General features: G+C 40.9%; 1 long non-coding RNA gene across 1 annotated transcript; it reads left to right on the forward strand.

Annotated features, from left to right (window-relative positions):
* The first annotated feature begins 3996 nt into the window (after window positions 1-3996).
* Window positions 3997-7301, forward strand: LOC117462053 (uncharacterized). The gene is made up of 4 exons (XR_004553792.1): window positions 3997-4103; window positions 6307-6357; window positions 6792-6865; window positions 7203-7301. It is a non-coding gene; the product is annotated as an uncharacterized lncRNA (long non-coding RNA).
* Window positions 7302-7915: the final 614 nt, after the last annotated feature.

Here is a 7915-nt window from a genome sequence, read left to right on the forward strand (position 1 = left end):
TGGAAACCATATTAGTTACACAAAACTTATTTTTCACATAAATGGCAACGCCACCACCTTTTTTAGGCCGGTCAGTACGATATACACTGTAACCATTTATGTAAATGTCAGAGGCCAAAATGGATTTATCTAGCCACGTTTCTGATAAGACAATGACATCAGCATCAGTCGAACTCGCCCAAATACGGACAAAATCTAATTTAGGTAACAGACTACGCACATTTAAATGAATTAAACCTAGCCCAGATCTAGATATAAAATCAGCAGGAGTAGCTATCTGACTAATACTGCTAGGTGGACCTGGATTTGGCTGTACATTTCCTGATAGTAACAACAATAAAAATACCAAGCACCTTTTCCTCTTAATCAACACACATACATTGTCAGCTGATCTAGAGTCACCAGCAAACTTCGCGAAAGTGAGATTAGAGTTTAAAAAACAATTCTGAAGGACCATCGTGGCAGGCATGTGAGAAAGACAAACATTTTCCGAAATGAATGTCCGCGACAGTGCAACCAGCAATTGTTTGTGCAACACCTCCGAAACTGTACAGGGGATGTCCACTGCGGGCGGCAGAACATACCCGAATCCAGTAGATTGTTCAGGACGACTAGCGATCTTCTCCTTGTCCAGCACAGCCAAGAAAAGGCACAGCAGAAACACGACACCCGCCATTCTCCCAGTCCAGCACAACAGTATCCACGCTGTTCCCGGAGCAAGGTGGAGCCAGGCCTCAACTACAGCAGCACAGCAGAGTAGAGAAGGTAATCCCACCGCGTTACACCGGCTATTTAATCCACTTTACATCTCCGCCGGTAGCACAGGCGCGGAGAGGAGCGGCGATACGCGGTGTGAGGAGCGGCGAGAGGAGCGGCAAGAGGAGCGGCGATACGCGGTGTGAGGAGCGGCGAGAAGGGCGGCGAGAGGAGAGCCGGGAGCACACTTCCGACTCTTTATCTCTGCAAGAGTTGCTCCCTCTCGTGCTGAATCCACTCGGCGGGCAAAAGTAGGATCCCAGAAGTGATTCGCCCAGTGTGGAGTGGCTCCTGAAACCCTTCCCGACGTGCCTTTAGTGGAACTCGGGTCCGCTGTGGTGGATGAGGTTGAACGTGGCTCTCATCCGGAACTCAGCAAAGGTGGATCACGTCTCAGCGCTGACGGCGTGTAACCTGTTCCTCAGGTGAGCAGCAGCTGTGATGAGCAGCAGCTGTAACTGCTATAACGGGTAACTGCTATAACGGGTAACGTTATGTTAAACAACGCAAAGATGTTTATGCAAAACAGCCACTTATTTATTAACATGCATCTTAAACTGTAAGCTATAGGGTGCGGACGTGCGGTAATAGGCCTACCTTAAACTTGTTTACGGAGCTATTTTGTATTTTATAGCTCAAAATGAAAGTAGCAGCATCCATTGTACCTAATTTTGGCAGTTGCAGCTAGCAGTCACTCTCAAACATACCCTCAGCTAATCGAACTATTTTTTTATGGGTTTTATTTTATTTTTAGTTAGCGGCATTTAACAACTGCATTAAATATGGGTGACAGGGCCAGAGATTTTTTAGATAGATTGTTGTTTTACTAATGATAAGGTTAAATCCCCAAAGACAATGATGTCAGTATTGATACTATGTATTGATGTATTGCTGAAATATATTATTACTTGAAAACAGTTGAGCAATATTTGAAAACCTGTTGATTAGTAGGCCTACTAGTAGGCCAATAAAAATAGAACAGAGTATAAGCAATGTCTTTAATTTAGTCTGCATCTCATGCACAAGATGTATGCGCTGACACTAATGTGGTACCGATTGATGTCTGTCCAAGAACACTGTCCATACTTAATTCCTCTTTTGTCAGTCATAAGAACATCTACAGTGAACATTTGAAATAGTAAAAATACATACTATATATATATGTCATAGGTATTTTAACAAAATAAATGTAAACTTTCACTACAAAACAAAACAACCACGTCTGTACATAGTTCAGAATGGATCTTCCAGACCTGCCTGTACAGACTTGGTGCAAGATGGTTCTCTCCGATACTACTTTGCATGGTTAACCAGGTTAATACTGGTATTGTGTACTATAGAGGTGGGTAACAGAAGGCATGAAAGAGTCACCTGTAATCCACCACCAGCATTCTGGCAGAAACGTCACTGAAACATTGAAGTAGGGTAGGCCTACATGGCAAATTGATCATATTAAAGTTATTTAGTTCCTTTGTCAATTTGGTGTTTATATTTTTGCTTGTTTTTATTGCAGGTTCAAGATGCCAAGAGGGTCAACAAACACAACCTGCGTCAGCTGCAAAGCAGTCATTGCTGTGTCCACCAAGACCTGCAGGTTCTGCAAAACACTGCAGCCGAGAAAGCAACGACTGGCCAAGAAACTGCAAACATTTGAGGCCAAAAAAGACGATTGGTTAAAAAAACAAAAAAAGAACAAAACCAACTCACATGTTCTTGATGAGGCATCTGTGTTGGTGTGTGTTTATGTCTGTAATTGTACTTTACAAAATTAAGTCTGATAATGTTTCTGTATTACATTTAAATCTTTTTTTTTAGGTTGAGAAACTGAACACCCGTGGGTATAGGGCCATGGTGTTTCTCTCAAAGCCAGGGAAAAAGCCTTCCACCTGGAAGACAAATGTTGCACATCCGAGATGGCATCTGTCGGACCAGGCTGCAAAATGCCTTCACCGGATGAAGGCTTTATATGAGGTGTTAGTAGATGGTAAGCAATTATATTTGTGGTTATTTCAAATGTTACCATATAGCTCAGTCTATTCTAAAATGCTCATGAACAATTTATGGCAAAAAAAATTCTTAATGATTCAACAATTCATTTAATTATACACACACAGTCTAGGTAAAATAAATGTGTAGTTAAGAAGAAGCTGACATCAGAAACAATTGTGTTACTATGTTGTATAAATATATATTCAAAGTAGAAATTGAGCTGCTGAATGCAAAACAAATCAACATTACTCTGATAGTTTTGTCTTTTTGTGTCATTGAGGTTGGACTAACCCACAACCCTCACCCAGTCTGGACGCGGAACACTCCACAAGTGCTCCTACCACCATCCCCTCACCCAGTCTGGACGCGGAACACTCCACAAGTGCTCCTACCACCATCCCCTCACCCAGTCTGGACGCGGAACACTCCACAAGTGCTTCTACCACCATCCCCTCACCCAGTCTGGACGCGGAACACTCCATAAGTGCTCCTACCACCATCCCCTCACCCAGTCTGGACGCGGAACACTCCACAAGTGCTCCTACCACCATCCCCTCACCCAGTCTGGACGCGGAACACTCCACAAGTGCTCCTACCACCATCCCCTCACCCAGTCTGGACGCTGAACACTCCACAAGTGCTCCTACCACCATCCCCTCACCCAGTCTGGACGCGGAACACTCCACAAGTGCTCCTACCACCATCCCCTCACCCAGTCTGGACGCGGAACACTCCACAAGTGCTCCTACCACCATCCCCTCACCCAGTCTGGACGCGGAACACTCCACAAGTGCTCCTACCACCATCCCCTCACCCAGTCTGGACGCGGAACACTCCACAAGTGCTTCTACCACCATCCCCTCACCCAGTCTGGACGCGGAACACTCCACAAGTGCTCCTACCACCATCCCCTCACCCAGTCTGGACGCGGAACACTCCACAAGTGCTCCTACCACCATCCCCTCACCCAGTCTGGACGCGGAACACTCCACAAGTGCTCCTACCACCATCCCCCTCACCCAGTCTGGACGCGGAACACTCCACAAGTGCTCCTACCACCATCCCCTCACCCAGTCTGGACGCGGAACACTCCACAAGTGCTTCTACCACCATCCCCTCACCCAGTCTGGACGCGGAACACTCCACAAGTGCTTCTACCACCATCCCCTCACCCAGTCCAGAAGCCAAACCCTTAACTAGTGCTCCTACCACCATTCCCTCATCCAGTCCAGAAGACCGACCCTCCAGCAGTACTTATGCAGTCCTGCTCCCTACTAGTCCTGCCATACAACCCTCTACAGGTCCTGCAACTCCAGCAGCACAAACAAAAAGGACTGCAGCAGCAAAAAAGAAACAGGGTAGGTTTTAGTGGCAATTTTAAATAGCAATACATCCAGAGGACAATACTACAAAGCAAATGCACATACTTTCTCCTCATTCACTTCATCTGCTAAACTCTCTCTGGTCCAGATGACTCTGTTCGACTACGGTGATACCATCTACCGCTCGGCGTGTAAAGGAGCTCTCGATCATTTAGACGTTCTGTATCACTCCGCCATCCGCTTCGCCACCATCGCCCCCTACAGGACACACCACTGTGACCTGTACTCTCTGGCTAACTGGCCCTCTCTTGAGACCAGGCGCAACATCCACTGGCTGATGTTTGTTTACAAAACACTCCTAGGCCTCACCCCCTTCTACCTCACACAATTACTGCAACTCCGCACACCCCCAACGCACAACACCCGGTCAGCTACAAGCATCCTGCTACAGATCCCTAAAGCCCATACATCCTTTGGCCGCTCCCTTTCAGTGTGCAGCGGCAGATAGCTGGAATACCCTTCAAAAAACATTACAAATGAAAACCTTTGTCTCCCCCCGCACCTTCAATGTCACTATTGTTGACACCCTGGTGCACACATGCAGCTGCTCTGCCTGATGCTGGTTGTAATGACTGATTGAACCACAGCCATATTGTTTTAGAGTTTTTATATGTTCAACTGCTATGCCTGTCATCTTTGCTCTACGTGTTTGTGTTGTCTCCTGGGTTCTGTAGTGCCCGGAGTGTGTCTTTTTATTTCCTCCCAAACCCCATCCCCTCAGGAAGCCTTTGCCTCCTCTCAGGTCATCATTGTAAATAAGAATTTGTTCTTAATTGATTTTCCTGGATAAATAAAGGTTTTACTACTACTACTTTAGGTATTTTTGCGTTACCTTACTTCACTAACCTTAATAGCCGCAATCAAGCTAAATTGTCACATAACCCAGGGTTTTCCCACCATGAGCAGGTTCACATAAAGGGGAAGTGTTTGCCCCATATGACCAATGGTAAACATGGACAGGTATACTAGGTCAACTGTAAGCAGAGAGGCATATTTTACAACCGAAAATCAGACTGTAATATTATTAATATGAAGAATTTAAACTCATAATCCAGACTAAAAGCAGCACAGTTGCTGCTGACAAAAAAAACCTTACTGTGTGAATGTTTAAATTAATAGGACTGCTCTATGAAGGGCACAAGTAGATATAACCTAATAACATTTGTGTATTTGGATAATTTAATGTGTTGGTAACATGTAAGTTGATATATGATATGTTAATATATTTAAATAAATAAATATAAAATCATTTATATATCCCCATTTGAGAAAGCATGGCTTTTATGGCAGTTCTAGTCTTAGTCTTTCAGCTGCAACCCTGCGGGGTTAAAAATATAACTAGGCCTGTACAGAATAGTGGAAAGCTTTGAAACCCCATTCTTAATGTTGATACTTCAATACTAAATCATATGAATACTATGCAGCTTTTATATCTTTTTTTGTTTATTTTGCATACTATCAGATAAGAATGATGCTTCACTAATATTATTAGTATTATACTTTTAAAACAATACAATTCCACTGTTGGCTGCGTAGTATCGTTTTTTGACTCGTTTCAACCATTCACTTTTAACTCCAGTGTTGTAAAGCCCAGAAGTCAAGAAAACATTTCACAACATGTTTAATCCAAGCAAATATTCAGCTTCAATCTCTATTATATTATTATTATTATATTTTGGGCGAAACAAGATTTTCTCTGTGCTCTAAACATGTTGATGTTAGATGATGACCAGTGTTGGACACTTTTAAAAGGTAACAGGTTACAAATGACTAGTTCCTATATATATATCTCTAGTAACTTCCTAACCCTGATGATAACAGTGAAGCTACTTCTAAGGAGTTGTACAACTAAGTGAACATTACTAAAGGTTAAAAATAAACCCTTAAGGGCCATCTACACCAACAACAATAAGCAAAACGATGAGCGGTATCTCTTTAAATCGGGGTGCCAAGCATGCGTAGCACACTAGCTGTTTTGGAGCCAGGTGAAATGAATTATTGATGACTTTTTATTGCTGTTATGATATGAATATTAAAAATAAGAAACATTTCTGGTAAGTCTTGACAATTAGCCAAATGAACAGTGCTGTTATAAACTAAATGATATATTTTAAACAGTAACATCAAGTGTACAGTATAATAACAGCTCTTCACAAAAGCTTTTCTTTCATCTCAACAGACGTGTCTCCAAGGAAGAAGCTCAAGAAGAAGAACCCCCAACACTTTGAAGGTTATTTAGCTTCAATTATAATTGGGATTAGACAGTAAAGACACTAGCTCTAGTATATTTTCTCTGTATAGAGAAGTGTTCAAAATGTCAACTGTTGTCTTTTCTAAACAAATACTTTCGAGGGCATTTTTGTTTTACAGCTATTTATCAATAAAGAAACAATTAAAAAAAAATCATCATTTCTTTCACGGTGGTGGAAGAACGACTCACCACAGTCAAATATATATATATATATATTTTAAACAATATATGTTATGATTGTCCTTTTGTGTAAAGTTTTTGCAGTTTGACATGTTCAAATAATTGTGGAAATATAATTTATGAGAATAAAAGCAAACTGAAAGTGATTTTATAAATTACAGATCAAATTGTGCAAAAGTAACATTAACATCTATAAGGTCAAAAAACGAGTGTACATTATTTTGCTCTTTCAGAATGCAGCCATAAGATCGTGGGAGGAGAGCAGTACTACCCAGTGAAGACTGTAGTAAAAACCAAAAGGCAAAAGGTTTGTTCGTCATAAATAGAGGTCACTGTGTCAGTTAATATAATGTACATCTAAAGCATGCTACAGACACACTTTTGGGATTTGAATGCAACATAACTTAAATCTTTTTGCTTGAAATGGTACAAATATTTTCGATCATTTTTTAGGGGAAGCAAATGCAATTGGTGGAGTGGGAACCTTGTTCCACGTGGTATGTAGTATTTTAAATTGCACTGCAAATGTACCAATAACTAATTAGTCTAAGCATTTGATTACCATTTTTATCTGACAGAGGTGTACCATATATTGCCATATTTTGAATTATGTTCATGGCTGATATCTTTACAATGTATTACAGTGGGAAGAAGTGGCCCCTACAGTGGGTGGAGAAGGACAATACCACAACAGAGGAACAGCAGGACTGATAATTGCACGTGTTGTCAAAACCGTTGTGCTGCTTGACCCTATTTTATCTGTTTTGATTGTTTTTTTGGGTTATATGCCTTCCTTTGCTACCGTTATTGTATATACTTGCTGAATGTTACTTTGTAATAAAAAATTATGTTATTCAACTGAAAAACCTCAAAGCCTTTTGTTTTTATTGTAGAATTGTTTTTTCATTTTCATACTTGTATAATTTCTTCTTCAAATAAAAATGAAATAATAATTTAAAACCACTTGATGGACATCAACAAAATATATAAATAAACAACTTCAAATGGGTAAATAGTATTTTTTTTATTAAAGGAACATCATCAAACAGTTGCAGAAAAAAGAAGAAGCAAATACCATGTTTAAACTGCATGGGATGGGCTAACGTGCCCTTTATTATTTAATTAATGGGAGAAAATGTACTTGAATTGAATTTAACTTCTGTTAGACAGCTATCATACTGAATACATATTTACTGTGAATGTATGCACAAATGTATGGCATATGGCTGTCTAACAGAAGTTAAATTCATTCCTCACTTATTCTGACAATGTACTTAACCCCAAATAAAATAACCCAGTTGTTAAATAATAGTGAAGTCACGTTGTAATAACAATAACTCATCTCTCTCGAGTTTTA

This window comes from Pseudochaenichthys georgianus, chromosome 3 (genome assembly GCF_902827115.2).
Source record: "Pseudochaenichthys georgianus chromosome 3, fPseGeo1.2, whole genome shotgun sequence".
Lineage (NCBI taxonomy): Eukaryota > Metazoa > Chordata > Actinopteri > Perciformes > Channichthyidae > Pseudochaenichthys > Pseudochaenichthys georgianus.